The 16,089-nt window shown below is 39.7% G+C and overlaps 1 protein-coding gene across 5 annotated transcripts in view; it reads left to right on the forward strand.

Annotated features, from left to right (window-relative positions):
• The window catches only part of ATP2B2 (ATPase plasma membrane Ca2+ transporting 2), a 244,025-nt gene that overhangs the window by 18,244 nt on the left and 209,692 nt on the right, over positions 1-16,089 (forward strand). The window lies entirely within an intron of this gene.

Here is a 16,089-nt window from a genome sequence, read left to right on the forward strand (position 1 = left end):
AGGGGAGCACTTAAAGCACATGTGTTGTGTTCCAGTATTGCAGCTGCTGTTAGATGTGTATTTGTACAAGGCTGTATTTGTGCAGGATGATTTTCAAGGTAGCTCTGGGACTCCTCTGTCTACAAAGGCTGAGATTTTTTTTTGTGCAATCCTTTTGACAGGTTTTCTAAGGAAGAACACATAAAGAATAGAACACTAAACAGTTATGCGGTTATTTGTAGTGGTTTAAAAGACTGAAAAAACTGGCTTTGCTAGAAGAGATTAATTTTCTTAAAGAAGGGTATTTTAAAAGATTTTGGCAATTTCTTCTCCTATTTGAGTCCTTGTCCTCCCGCTCCGTGACAGCTGCTGCTCAGCGTTTTCTTCCTCTGCTTATTCTTGAGGAGCGTGGTGGGGTTTTGGTATGTGGTTTTTGGGTTTTGTTTTTAATCACTTTAAAATTCCTGTTCAGCTTGGGCTGATACCATTAAAGGTGATGGAGGAGGAAGCAGGTAATGCAGTGTGTTCTATTGGGAGTTCTGATCTTACTGATCAACTATATCCTCAGTGAAGGGGTGAAAGGCTAACTGGGCAAACCTTAGTGATGAGTAAACCTGTCTGGAGCACAAGGAGTGCAGAAATCTTCTACCTTGAAACCAGATCTAAAAGACCTGTTCTGCTTAAATTGGCTTTCTGAAGCTCCATCTGGATTTCACCTATTGACAATTGTATTGTCATCTTTCAACTCATGTGAGAAGCATTAAGAACATATCAATAATAGTTCTTTTTCTGTTGTATCTTTTATCTGTGGTTTGTTTCCAGTGTGTTAGATGGTAGCTGACATGACTGAACTGTTATTTCATATGAACGCACAGCCAGACAAATTGTTTTACAAACAATGCGATTTCTGAAGTTGGACTACCTACAGATCTTGTGCTGTGCCCCTAAATTCTTATGCTATAACGTCCACATTCCTTCCCGTGTAATTAACCTTTTGCATTTGATCTCCACCTCTGTCTCTAGACCACCCTCATGATATCCATATCTTACTGTGGTAGGTGCACAACTGCTTTTCCCTTCTCAGTTCCCTCCTTCCCTTCCCATTCCTCAGCTAAGCCCCACACAGCCCCTTGTTCGCTCCCCCGTGATGGGATTGTCAGAGAATCAGAAGGGTGAAAGTGAAAACTCCTGGGTTGCAATGGCGACAGTGTAATTGGTAAAGCATAAGTTGCATGCACAAGGACAGCAAAATAAGGAATGAATTCACCACTTTCCATGGGCAGGCATGTGTTCAGCCATCCGCTGGAAAGCAGGGCTCCATCACACATTAACGGTGACATAACTGGGAAGGCAAACACCATCTCTCCCAATACCCCCCACTTTCTTCATCTTCTCCCAACTTTATATGCTGAGCATGATGTCCTGTGGTGTTGAGTTACCTTTCTTCCATCCAGTTGGTTGTAACTGGCAAATGAATTCCTAATTTGTCGGGAGCAGGGAATGGGTAGCATTACAAAAGCCTTGTTTCCTGGGGAGAGAATGCTGAACCCCAAGGAAAAGTGTTTTGATAAAACTGGAGAGGAAGGAAACCTGTTTTGTGAGCGTAACCTCTAATTTTGCCAATGTATTAATAGTACAAACTGCAAGAAAACCCAGCATCTTCTACCAGAAAATGTCAGTACTGTATTTCAGAAGATCTACTTGTATTATTACAGACATACTTTATTGTAGTGTGTTAAATGCAGAAGTCTATAATGCTTCCAGGTACCTATTCATACCATGTGTGTTATAATTCACCTGTTAAACATAGGAAATATCCCCAGTTCTGCTGGGTATACTAGGCCAAAAACGTGTTATTTTAACTGCGCAATTACTCCTGTTACAGTATCAGTGAATAAAATAATTATTTATGAAATATTTTTGCAGCAGATGACCAGAATGTTTTATTGTTCAGTACCAATCATTGGATTAGGAAAATGGATTACAACTGTGAGTAATTCTTAAAGCCCCTGAATGACATTATTCCTATCATTGTCTGCCTGATGTCATTAATCTTAAGCATTCTGAGGAATAACTGACTCCGTAAGACTTGCCTTTACCTGATAGTTTGTGCTGAATTTACTCTGTGTGTTTATTGACATACATGTGAGGTCTAAATGGAAGGCACTTACATGAATATGCTTGGTTTCAAGCAAGTCGTAGGGATGATAGAATTGGTAGACTTCAGCAGATCACCAGTGTGCTTAGACCTGTGTTTGTATGGTCCTATTCACCAAATGAAGGAAGAATGAACTTACGACAGTGTGAAAAATGAAGAGATTGTGTGTTTAAATGAGAGTATTACTTAATATTTAATGCAATCCTTATCTTAGGTTTTTGTGCTAATACTACATGTTAAGGTTTTGCCTGAAGCAATCTTGATCGGTGGAGGTTCAGCTCTGAAATCAGGGTGCAGCTGCTGTTGTGAAGCCTTCGAATTAAGTCTCAGTGCCAGCCTCTGGAGTGCTCTGTTCTTTTCCAGTGAACCTGTGGAGAGTTCACTCTGGAGCTAGGACAGGAAAATTTACTTATTTGGATTTTATCTGTCTAAAATAGCACATATGTCAGCAATAAGCCAAGAGTGAGGTGTGGTGCTCTGCCCCCAACCAGCCTGGAAGGTTGGGACTTTATTTTCTTGTGATCTGAAATGATAAATTGTAACTTCAGTATCGGTCCAAGTGGAAAACCAGTCATGTAGGCATATGTTCTCTAGCTGGGTGTCTGTTGTAAAGCACGCAGTAAAAACCATGCCATGTGGCAAGGGACAGAAAAGCCTTAAGATTGGGGTTGGTAGTTAAGCTTGTGAACAATGACAAGTTGGGGGAGTTGTTTTGAGGGATGGGTGATCTGCAGTGCCATCAAACATGGTATATTCTTAGAATTCTCTTTACACACTTGTCTAGTTTGGTGTATTTTCCGTTCAGAGTGGCACAGCACTGCCAGGGAGCCTTTAGGGGCTGGTTTGTAGCTGCATGTTGGGCTGCAGTGAGTAACTGGACCCCACTGTGCATGTCCTGCTTTGAGGCCCGCTTGGTATCACTGCATTGGTTTGTGGATGGGTTTGGTTCCAGTGTCTCTCAGAGCACAGTCAGACATGGGCAGCTTGGCTTGGAAGGAAGCCTCTTGTTTTCTGTGGGCTTAACACCTCCCTTGACTTTGTCAGAGAAAGGCTGCAACTTTGTGTAGCTGCCAGGTAGCAGAAAAAGGAACTGTCAGCATGCTAGCATCGTCCTCTTCTCTGAAACCAGCTGCTCTACCAGCTACAATCACACCCACACATACCACAATTAGGAAGAGAAGATAAGCAGTATGAATGACACTGAGGAATACAAAACCCCATGTCATCAAGCCTACTGCAGTCTTTTCAGGAAATTCATTCTGGACTTCTGTGAAGGAGGTCATGGTGATTGAAGGCAAAAATGGCATTTGACAGAAACCTAAGAAATTCAGAAGATGATGGGCTTGAGGTCCTCAATTTTCCCCCTCCCCAGACATACGGAGTAAAGGGGTCCCTGTTGCAGTCAGTGCTGCAGAGACTAATGCCTCCTATTTACCTTGTCTGATCCCTTGGTTCCGGCCACTTGCAGCAGCTGTGTAGCGGACACCAAAATTATCACCCTTTTGCTTTGAGGTTTTCCAGACATTTCTCTTGAGAGACCTTGTCCTAAGGAAAAAATCCACACAAACCCTGTCCCCATCTGTAGGCCTCTATTTCTGCCTCCTGAAGTTAGCTTTCGGCCTATATTAATTTCTAGTCTCTATGGTCCCACTAGTCATCTATTCTTCTTTGTGCAGCTGTGTGGGAAGAATGGGAAAGAGCCTTTGAATAACTCCAGATTGGTGTGAAAACCTAAATGAAGGGCAATATGCTCTTTCTGATCCTCTGTTTTGTGCAAGAGCTGCACCAAAATCAGCATAGGGTGAGAAATGGATGTCGTGCTTGTGATTATTGATTTCTTCAGTAATGTTGTTCTATTTGTACCCTTTTTTGCAGTGTGTTTGAAAGGTTTAAACCCCTGACAGGCTGATGTATTATTTTTCTCCCTAAATGGCTAGCTTCTTTTCCCAGCTTCTTTTCTGGGGTTTACCCTCAAGTCAGATATTGCTGCTTCCAAATTTCAGCCTGGATTACCTGGTGATAATGGCATTAATAACAACAGTATTTAAAACAGTATTAGATCTTTTGTGTGATGATTTATTAAAGAGACTAAAATTACACGGTGAACCCCAGGTGGATTTTCTGTATAGAAGGGGACTGAATTGGACAGATGAGATTTTATTGGGGTGCCATCCGACTGGGGTTAAATTGTGTGCTTTTCTGGTTGATAATCCGAAGTCAATGGAAGATAGTGAAAAGAAGTGGTGACGTGTCCTCTCATCAAAAGTTGTTGAGTTGCTGAGAGTAATTTCTAAAGTATTAAGAAATCTTTTTAAAGCATTCAGAAATGAAACTGCCTGATCAGGTTTGGAATTACTGACTTCTCCCTCTCTTGTCTTTGTGAGCTTCTTGGCAGAATAGTTTTGCAAAGACTGGCACTGTTCATGAGGGTTTATGGAGGTTTCAGTCTTTAGAATTGTTTTCTCCTGAGTGATTTCTGTTGTCTTAAATGATTTCTAAAGATGCTTCAAGTGAGGGATTCCTGGCAGAGGAGTGGCAGCTAGTATAACTTTTGACAGCAGTTACTTTTCTGCACCTGTGTATCTATAATGGCACATTTGAGTTGGTGGTTTAATGCTTGTGTTTTGTTTCTTCTGGGTTCTAAATGTAATAATCTTGTTTTAGCCATGACTTCGCACTTCGATTTTTCAAAAATTCAGCTATAACTTACTTTGTTGGTTTTTTTTTTTCTGAGCAGTATGAAAATCTCATCCCAGAACTGATGTAGGAAATGGAATCCCAGATTGGTTTGGGCTGCAAGGGACCTTAAAGCTCATCCAGCTCCAACCCCCTTTCCCTAGAGCAGGTTGCTCCAAGCCCCATCCAAGCTGGCCTTGAACACTGCCAGGGATGGGGCAGCCACAGCTTCTCTGGGCACCCTGTGCCAGCACCTCAGCACCCTCACAGGGAAGAACTTCTGCCCAAGATCTCATCTCAGTCTCCCTGTCAGTTTAAAACTGCTTCTTCTCCTGTCACTACAAGGACTTGGTAAAAAGTCTCTCTCTTTCCTATCAGCCCCTTTTATATATTGAAAGACTACACTAAGGTCTTCCTGGGAGCCAGAGTGTGCTACTTGAAATGTAGAAGCATCATTCACAGGGGAAAACCTCACTTTTAATTTAAAAAGTGGATACAGCCCACATAACAGTTCAGGGGAGTACAGGCATCATGATGGTTTTTCATACTGTACTGATCCATATGCCCCATGTGGACATTATTGAGTGAAAGAGAAGCCTATTGAATCTACTTGATTATTCTTTCAGTATCTACCTCTCTGAGTATTGGCAATAATTCCTTGAAGTTATTGTGTCTATGGTTCCAACTTCCTTGGAACAATAAAACAGTGACTGAATGTCTTTTCCAGCCAGAAACAGGATATATTATTGTGCTTTCACTTTCCTCTTAGTAAGGCTGTTTCAAAGAAAGATACAAACTCAATATAATGTTAATGTTGCAAAAATAAAAACAAAATCTATGTTTTATGTTTCTTCCTATTAAAACGATGGCAAACCCGTGGAATGTATGTCACCTACATAAAAGAATTGAAGTATCCATTTCCTAATAGAAAATATAAATGAAGCTCAATTGAGATGTGTGTTGTGACTTGTGGAAGGCTAGTTTTAGGCTTGTGTGCACTCAGGCATGGTAAGTCTTGATGTCCCAGCCCTGTTACATAAGGAATGTCTAAGCTGTTGCGGATGCTTAGGACAATCTAAACTGGATGAACAGGATGTAGTAAACAGATTACAGCGAGGTTTATTGGTAGTTCCCGGGAAGTAAAGGAACCATTAAGTCATGTATAAAGAGGGTAAAATGAAGAGGTGCTGTGCAGCATTGAACAGTTTTCAAGTTAATGGAGCAGTAACTCCAGAGATTTCTTGAAGGAGAAGAAAATAAGTCAGCTTTGCGTAAGTAAGATTGAGATAAATAGGCTTTCGGTTTGGAAGGTATGTTTTCAGCAGGAAGGATTAAGTGGACTTGGCAGTCCCTTGAGCTTGACATTGATATTGTAATGAGCTTTAAATAGCTGATTCCCAACCCCTCCTGCTCCCTGTGCCCATGAGGTCAGCCCTAGGTCAAGCTGAATACCAGGGGGTTGGCTTCCTCAGAGCCTGGGGGACACGTCCCCAGGTGACACTGGGTCTCTTGGAAATCTGTCAGTTCATCCTGACTCACTTGAAGCGCTATTAACTGAAGAGGAAGCAGAGATTACACCGTTACCATCTGTTAGAAGTCTGCTCCCTCATGGCTGAGGCTCTGGTGTGTGAAGATGTGGATCGGGTTAGCAGGCAAGCTGACAGAGCAGAGGAGGATGGTGAGAAGATCTGCTTCCGCTTGGTGTGAAAGGCAGGTGACCAGACTGAGAAGTCCATGTGCCATTTCAATAACGTCCCATTTCGCTGCTTTTATGTAACAGTATTATTTCTTAACAGCAAGTGCAACTTTCTCCTTGTGTATTTGCACCATTTTGTTCCAGAGCACCCAGAATAATTTTAACTTTTGCAGTAAGAATGTGGTGAGTTTTGTTTGGGAAAAGCCAACTGACCACTTGAAAACATAGAAGCAGGACTGGACTGCTACCTGCAGTGCTTAAAAGGAGATTAAAACAATCATCATGCTTGTCATACTTCAAGGGCATACAAGTCCTTAATATTTCTGCAGTGCAATCGTTGTGTCTGCATGTTTGAAGATTCTCATCCAGAAGGGTGGGCAGAACCAACCCAAAAAAAGAAATACAATAGAAGTATTTAAAACCAAGCAACGTAAATGCAAAATCCTTTGAGCTAAGCACGAACCAGGCATTTGTATTGGGAAGCAAATCCAACTCATTGCTATTATGCAGGAACAGTAATTCTGGAGTAGTAAATTCAGATCCTCTCCAATGTGATGATAAGAGAGAGCTTGGAAGTCACGTGCTCCCAAGTTATGGATCAGCAGTAACAGGTAGATGAGACATACAGGGAAACACAAGAGTACTACAAGAAAATACCACTTCCTGGGGTGCCTGTTTGTCAAAGAAATAATTGTGACCTTGTTTCTCATCAGCTGTCAGGGAACAGACTGGCTTTAAAATCTGAATTAATAATGTTATTTTTAACATTTGAGTGAGCATTGCTGTAACCCATTCATTACAGATTGAGATGAGAGGTGGGATAATAAAGTCCATAGGAAAAGTTTTACTACTGTGAGTAGCTTCGAAGTAGCTGGCTCTCAAATTTGCAACATTTTAAATGACCCATAAGAACTACTTTCACTAAAACTGTTCCATTGTTTCAGCAGAATCTTGTTCCAGTTCTGCAAAAAACCCAACCAAGCAAAAATTTAGGCATCCAAGGGATCTCTGAAGTTACAGGGGAACATCCTGATATTTGCTGTGATTTTTAACTTCTAATACTTTCAGAGACCAGTATAAAATAAATCAGTTCTTAAACTGGAAAAAGGACCTTAAGTCAGTCCCCTTGGTGCAGCTCTCTTGCCAGCATGTCCAGTGAGCATCTTTGCTGTTTGTAGATTTATCATAGAAACAATCTGTGAAGTTCAAGATTTTATGTAATTTATGCAGAGCATATATGCATAAACATATATGAAGTTTATAATGTTAACTGCAAAGTTCCTAATATAGTATGATAAAAAAATAAAAAATAACAAAAGGTAGTAAATAGTTAAAGGTAGTAAATAGAAACCTGCAACCAAAGTTCCCATGCTTTCTGTGTGTATGATAGAGGAGGTAGGAATAGTTTGACTTTGATATTTAACCTTTCTGTTGATAGCTTGTGACACTAATGTTTTTCAAGGATGGTGTGTATTTTCCTGAAGAACACAGGTACAATACAACACGATACCTTTTTCAGTGAGAACTTCCAGATGGTCAAAACCATGAGTTTTAATACTAAGGTGGGAAGTGACAGTTTCACCTTTGCTATCTATTTTCTTCCTGGTAGTATAGAATAAGGGCTGAATCTGACATATTTTGGGGTCTGTTTTTTCTAACCAGTGTAGTCACAAGTTGAGTGTTGGAAAAATCCACTGTTAAATAGGGGTGTCTGAGTGCTGAGTGGTGTAGATGCAGGCCTGCATATCTGTTACAACATGTAAGCTTAGTGTGTATGTTCTGAGTTCACTGAGGGTGCAATAGAGAACAGGTTTGATCGGGTTTGCTTTTCTTCCAAATTAAAGGCAAATTACTGGCCCAGAACCTAAGAAAGAAATCCCAAATCCTGTGACCAGAACCAAGAATTTGTCCTGTGAGCAATGTAACTAATTTTTGTCTTTTTTCTCTGTGCTAAAATATTCTTTCAATGAAGATAACTCCTCCTGACTGTGTGTTAGGATTGTGAAGAGGGTTCCTCCAGGCCGTTGTAAGAGAATTTATGTCAGTTTGCCTCTGTGGGGGTAATACTGGCCTGTCTGAACAGTCTTGTCAATATGCTTCTCATATTGAGCTTGTGGAAAGAAGATGGAAATACCTTTAGAAATGGGTTTTCCTTTTCAACATTGTCTTTTCCAATTTTTGTCCTTTTTGTGCATAAGATTATATATAAAAACCACAAATACAGTTAATTGCTGCTTGCAAAAGCTTTCCATATCAAAGTCACCCACTCATAATTTATAAATATATGTAAACATATTTATGAATGTTTGATGCTTAAGGGTTCTTGGTAATGGTAAAAAGGCTTCTCCTTTTCAATATCACTTTCCACTGTACCTGTTATAAGCCAAATGTATCCCTTCGGTGTTATGATGTGTTAAGCTCTTCTACAAATCATTTTCAGAAATGTAGAAAAATATAAGATGCTGTACAAGAAGGGAGGTGAGTTTTTGAGGACTGCCAGCTTATATTTTTATGATGTTTGTAAGTATTAAAGTTTTTCTGCTGGAGACCAGTTTTTTTTTAGATTTAAAAATAACATTGGGCAGCATTTTCTTTTCTAACTTATACTATGATGCTCATGCAAAATACTAATATAAATATGGTTTAAATTTAACCTGGGGGAATAAACAGGAGCAAAATGAATGATGATGATGAATTTTTTAGTCACTCGTATGGAATGGTTGGATTTATACTAATCTCCAATCTCAGCAAGAAATTATCATCTTGAGCATTTCTGAATTCCACGTGGTGAAGTGAAAATTAACTCAGTTGTTCAGAATGCCCAGGCTGAAACCGTATTACATACAGGGCTTGTTCTGAAACTCAAACTGAGTAGCATTTGCTGGCAGAGGAGGTTGGTGGGATTTTTACAGGTGCACAATGGTTTCTTATTTTCATGTGTGTTTTTCTAGAGACAGTTGAAATGTGAAGAATGACTTTTTGTTACACTATTTTACACTTATGAGGGGTAATCGCTTAGGTCTCTGTTATCGTTTGGGTTCTGCTGGATGAAGAACATGGAAGTTCTCAGGCTGGTAAGTGGCTTCTACTGCAGCAAATAAGTTGATGCAAGATAGGACACTGGTGAGTAATCAAGCATAAATCTTGCCTCCTCCTAATTTGCATTAATGTGCTGCTGGAGCAGAATATTTCCCCCTGGCCCATTACCTGTTTGTTGGGTCATTTCTTGGAAACAAGAAAAGTTTTGCAAAGTTGCTCTGGAGAAAGTATTCTGGAATTTTGGCATTGGTGGCATAGTGCTGCCATGATACAATAGTGCTTGAATGACTGTAGGAAACACTCCCAGATTTATGAAGTAATGAGGGTATTGGTATAAACTTTATTAACTCGAGAGATTTGTCATTTGTATAAGGACAAGTAAACTGTTTCTTTCTATTTTCCTGCTTCATCTTCTGAAACATCTTTGGGTATGTGTATATTTTAGTAGTCTGAAAGGAGAATTCTGAAGGTTCCATTAGAAAACACGTTGCAGTGATGCTCTTCTCCTTCCAGGTGGCTTTTGCATGTCTTCAGCTAAACAGGCAGGGAAAACAGCATGGTCTTTGTGATCCCTCCAGCCCTTGGCACACTCAGGAAAAAAGAGAACAATTTCTATTTTGATGACTTCTCTTTAAAGACCTTAATGATGTGCCTGAATTTCAGGGAAATACAGTAATTTATTAAACAGCAATCACACTGACTCTGTAAAATGTAAAAGACAGTAGCAGGGATACTACATGTATTGGTTATATCTGATCTGTCTAAAGTGCAAAATGTCCCAGTACTTCCATGCAAAGGCTGGTGAAAGTATCAGCAGGGTGTTCAGAGAAGCAGTTGTACTGCACTTGCTAAAGGGTAAGCAGCTGCTGGGTTCCAGATCAATAAAATACAAATAATTTAAATAGAATAGTTGCACCACTCAAATAACTGCAAAACATACTTTTCCAGAAATTACAGCTGTCGAGATGTGCAATGACCAGTACTACAACCAGTTGCAAATTCTCTTTTGCTAAATGATGTGTTAAAAGCTATACCAGACTTTCTCATTCTCTGTGAATGTTTTATTTGTTTTGGCAGGTTTGTTTTTTTCTCTTTTTCATTAAAAAGGTCAAGATCTCTTTTTTTTTTTTTTAATAAAATACCTGGCACTTCATAGCAAAAGCAAATCAGATGTCAGAAAATGCAGACTTACTTTCCTCTGTTCATTTTGCTGAAGAGGCTGCATAATTGTTCCATGAGTAGCTACTGTTAAAGTTTCTTGGGAGATACAATCATAGAATAGTTAGGGTTGGAAAGGACCTTAAGATCACCTCGTTCCAACCACCTGCCATCGGCAGGGACATCACACACTAAGTGCTTCTTTGCAAGTTACTGTTATAGGGCTTTGTAACCTGCATGTCTTCTATGGCTGCTACCAGCTTTGAGAGCCAGCCAAGAGCTCCCAAGCGCCAGCCCAGCCCCAGGTATTCCCATAGGCCTGGACTGGGTGTCACGGCTGCTTGGCTGACTTGGGAGATGCTCACACGGAAGGGTTTCTGTTGGGTGTCCTGTGGATTTGGGATTCTTCGATGCACACGTGGCGCTGATTCTGTAGTTGGGATCAGAGTATAACAGTTTTAACATGTAAATTCCAGGAACTTCCTACTTGACGGTTTGTTATCTGGGATTATTAGGCCTTCTTAAATGAGAGAAGGATATTTTTAAAGCTGTATTTGTGTTTTGGCCAAGTATTTGGGACATTCTTATTATAGTTTGTATATTTTCATTTTTGTAATTATGGAAAAAAACATGGTGGGGAATGAATTCAGCCTGTGAGAACAGTCTGAGGAGAAGAGTATGTGAATGTGATATTTAAATCCTGTTCTCTTGGGTGGGGAGTTCTGACCTAGCATATAATTAAGTGATAATTTTACTGAGGTTGAAAGGAGTTTTGCAACTTAGGCTTACACTGTTCTAGCTACTTAAAAAGCAGATGAATTACTTAAAAAGACTGTGTCGTTCCTCTAAAAGAAATCTTTTATAGAACTTTAAAAAGTATCAGACATTTACTTTTGAAACTTTCTCCTCAAGCAGAAAATCTATTCTTGTATTACAGAAAGGTTTGTCAGGACAGATGCATTTGGATGAATTCAGACTAATAAAGTTGTGCACAAGAATGTTTGAGTCGTTTGTAACCAAACTGTGTTGTGGACATTGGGCAATCTTACAGATAAAAGAAATGTGCATAGATGATAGAGACTATGAAATAGATTCTTTTTTTCCCCTATTTTATTTCTTTATGTTATTCTGGCCTGAAAATTGCTAAGCGTTTAATTTTTGGGGCCTGCCAATTCTGATGCCAGAAATCAGTGGACCAAGACTGTCTTGTCTTGCTTAGGCATCTAAGTTCATGGCATAAAGAAAGTCTCCCTATGTCCGATTTTCCTATAAGATATGTTGGCTCAGTTCCTGATTGGCACAGAGAGAAGGGGAGGTTGCTGCTCCCTGGCTTTCTGCATGTATTCAGACTACAGCCCAGAAGCTGGTGTTGAAAGGAGGCTGTTCAGTGACTACCTCCCTATGCGACTGGCTCAGGACATCCTTCATCCTTGCACTCAATCTGCATAAAGCTGTAGAGTTTCAGCATTTGTATTTGTACGTTGGTGTGTATTATAATGATAGTCAATATTGTATTACAGGGGTTTGTGATTGTCTTTAAAATCTGGAGACATAATGGCTGTCTTGCACTTCCCAGTTACCTTTGGGGACAGAAATTTGACACCTTTATAAAATATTACAGCTCAGGTGCTGTCTATATGTCTAAAAATGTGCTGCAGTGGTATGTCTTGGATACTGCTGCCGTAGCACAAAAAAATCTGTGCAGTTGAGTTTGGTTTTCCCTTTCTGTAGGTGAGGTAGAATTTCCTTTAGTTACGCAGGTTTTGGGGCTGGTTGTGCATCCCTGGTAGCCTTTTTCATCATTCATAATTCTTACACCTTTTCCAACTTGCTTACAGAAAGGTGGTGTAAGCAAAATTGTTCAGAAGATGAGAAATGGAATGTCTAATACAAAGGTCACCTCTGAAATGATAACAGATACAGTGCATTGATTTCATCAAGTGCATGTTTTTATCTCAAGCTTTTGGTAGGCAGTTTTTGTTTAAACATCCTAGTTTCTTTTAAATGAGCTGTTTTATTCTTAGTGTTGACAACACACTACTAAATTTATGGAAATAGAAGTAAAGGTGTCCTCTGTTTCCTATTGCCCTTTGCCAAATTCATTATCTCCCAGTTCTGTGATTCATTTAATTCTTAATTTCTCCTGCCTTTTTTTCTTTTTAATGGTACTGTAGATTTTAAAACGTGGCTGAAAATGACCTTCTGATTTCTTAGAGAGAAAAATGCAATTCCAAAGCTGATATGGCTTAAGGAACCAGCAGTGTGTTGTGCCCTTCTGTCAAGCAATAGGACCCTCCCACTGGCTTTCTATCGCCTCCATTCTTTAGTAAAGTCTTGACATTTTACTCTCTCATTTAACCCCATATATATGCCTTGATACAGTGATCTATCATATTGTATGACTTACTGTATCTTATCTTACATAGATTACACAGTTTTTCTACTATCTACTTGGATAAGAAACAATATTCTATTTGTTAACAAATTTACCTAGGCTAGTAACTTAAGTTTATATATAGGGAAATGTGTATGTATCTGGCTAACAAAGATGATTCTTTTAATATAATGGGAAGACAACATTCAGTTACTCTGGGGTTCGTGCAAACTTAGAGAAGTGGCAAAAATGACTTTCCTAAAGTAGTATCTGGGAATGGTCTTGAATGTCCATTTCCTGCCCTCTGAACCAAACTTCTGTCGTCTTGTTCTATAATTTTTAAGCACCCCCGCAAGATTTTTTCCTTTCTGGGTTGATCACAGTAGTAACAAAGAAATAAGCATGTAACTCTATAAATGTAGATAAACCAATTCCCAAGTTATTCAGGATGGAAAGTATCGTAACGGTAAGGTAAATAAGTTAGTTAACTTTAGACTCCTCCGCTGAGGTTCAGAGTGCTGATAGTAAACACATAGGGTCTCAAAAATGGGAATTAGTATGAAGAAGTGTTTATGTGTGTAAGCGTTGCAGTGCCAGCAGTGTTTGCTTGGAGGTGACATTTCCCTTCTGCCCGCTCCTCTTCCCTCCCCGAGCTCCAGGCACTCATTGTTCGGGTGTACAGACCTGGCTGCGTTTGGGGCCTCCCGTGCTTAGTGCACCGTGTACTTTGGCAGGTCGTGGTGCCATTTGGGCTTTGAATAATCGTGAAGTATATTTATGGGTTACTTTCTGTCTGCTTTAAATCAGCTCCATACTATTCTGTACAATGTGTGCAAACCCCTGATAAATCAAAGAGTTACTTTTCAGCAGAACCGGTTGGAAATGAGCTGTAAGTTTGGCCGAGGACTGCCGGGGTGAATGGGGCTTTGGGTGGGTGCGTGGAGAGGTGGTGCTGAGCAAACTGCTCTGAGTGACACAGTGTGCTGTGATTTTAGAAGTTGGCTTGGACTGTAAGTACCTGTGAGGCAGAGAAGTATATTTGAGGATACACCTGTATTTTAATACCTGTATTTGCAAGGCTTTGTCATCAGTGTAGAATAACTGTAAACACCAGTAAAAGATGGGTTAAACGTGTTTTAATTCTAACTTGATTTAACATTCTGGGTTTGTAAGCGTACGAAGCCCAGCAATCTGTTACAGTTTCAGTGCTTACTTGCTCAAGTTCTTCTTTAGACATGACATATGAATAAAACACCATGCTTTTTTTAATAGACCAAGTCGTATCAAATAGATCTTGATGATATTTATCTCTTTGACTCAAGAAATAAGTCATTTTACCAATAGCAGTTTCTTCTTGGTACTTTAGAAACGTGTTTTATGGATGTTGCACATACTGCTTTCTTGGTAAGGTACGATTTTGTTTTCTTTTTGATCAGTTGCATGCCTCAAGTGTACCTTTTTAACAGGTTGCATAGGGCCATGTTTAATTTCTGTAAGATTTTAAAATGTTTTAATTACTTAGATTTTAACTGTTTTAATGGTTGGGTGAGGCTCTCTCTAGTGGTTTTTACACTCACAAAACAAACACAAGAATCTGAGACTGCTTGTTCTTCTCAACTGCGCTGTCACAGGAGGTCTGCTGTACATGTGAAATACTTTAAATTCAGATTGGTCAAGAACCCATCAACAGGTGGAATTTGATCTTCTAGGATATAATATCACTATCACTGTATCACAAATATTTATTGGGTCTGTAGGAGAAAATGTTATGCTTTACAGATTGAAATGGAAATTTGATCACTTTTTCATAGTGTGACAGTGATAAAAAATTTGCACCATTAAAATATGTTAACTTTTGCTGAGATAATTTGAGGATGGTTTTAAAAGGCAACACTAAAAGCTTCCTTTATTCTGGATATTTTATATTTTTTTTTTCTAATCACAATTCTGTCTTTTATTAATGGGGTAGAATGTGTATCTGTGGGAAATGACTGGATTTTGACAGTTTGGTGTTTAGTGTTAAAATAGCAGACAGGATTCTTCTGGGGAGCCGAACCTCCACGGGGCTCCTGCAGGTGTACCTACTGGTTTGTTGAGAACGTGAGGAGAAACGAGGAAATGATGGATGTTCAGAACAGACATACAACCAGTAGGAACATGGTGTGTGTGTACGTGTGTCTATATATACATATATATATTTAATGTAGATTACTGCTACATGGCTTGCTTATTTTTGTGTGGACATTTTTAAAAATGGACACTATTAAGACCTGTCTTTCCCTTTTCTCTTTTCCTTTACTTCCTCCAAGCTCTAAGTTGAATTTGTTATAGTTCCATTCAGATAGGTTTTACAAAGCAAGAGAGGTATGCTTACACATGGTGTCACAACCTCTGCAGAGAAGCTGAGCAATAGGAGCCATGACTTAGTTGCCTCCCCTCTTAGTTGAGGGATTCAGAGGGAGGGAGCCTGGGATTCAGTTTCATCTTCTGCTTGATCCCATTTAATCCACTACCTCGTGTTTTCAGATATTTCAGATATAACTGATAACTCGCATGGTATTTTGGGTTTAGTGTGAAGACTTCCTTTGCCACCAGTCTTACATTGCATATAAAACACTTGTGTAAATCTCGCAGGCAGTGGTTGGAGCTCTTACTGCCTTCCTGTCTTTACAGTGGCATTTCCGAATAGTGGTTTCTAAAAGTCATTATTTCTGCTTTAAGTGCCTCTAACTTCAGTGGATCTTGCCTGGCTTAGCTTTGCACATGCTTAACGTTTGTTTCATGAGTAAAGAACTGTCTTTGCCCTGCTCAATAGCCTGAGGTGTGCACAAAGCCCAGGCTTTATTCTCTTGCATAGCCGCGGTGCATTAAAAAAATGAGGCACACAGGGGCTGACAGGGCAGATGAAGCCAATTTCTTTGCTGCCTTCCCTTGCGAGCTGGAGAAGAGACAGTTTAAAAGCTCTGGAATGGGAAACTGTAACAACGTCACTTTATTTTTCAGGGTTTG

The sequence above is a fragment of the Pezoporus flaviventris genome, unplaced genomic scaffold (assembly GCF_033815535.1).
Source record: "Pezoporus flaviventris isolate CSIRO_AGI_PZ_B2104156 unplaced genomic scaffold, CSIRO_AGI_Pfla_v1 ptg000073l, whole genome shotgun sequence".
Classification (NCBI taxonomy): Eukaryota; Metazoa; Chordata; class Aves; order Psittaciformes; family Psittacidae; genus Pezoporus; species Pezoporus flaviventris.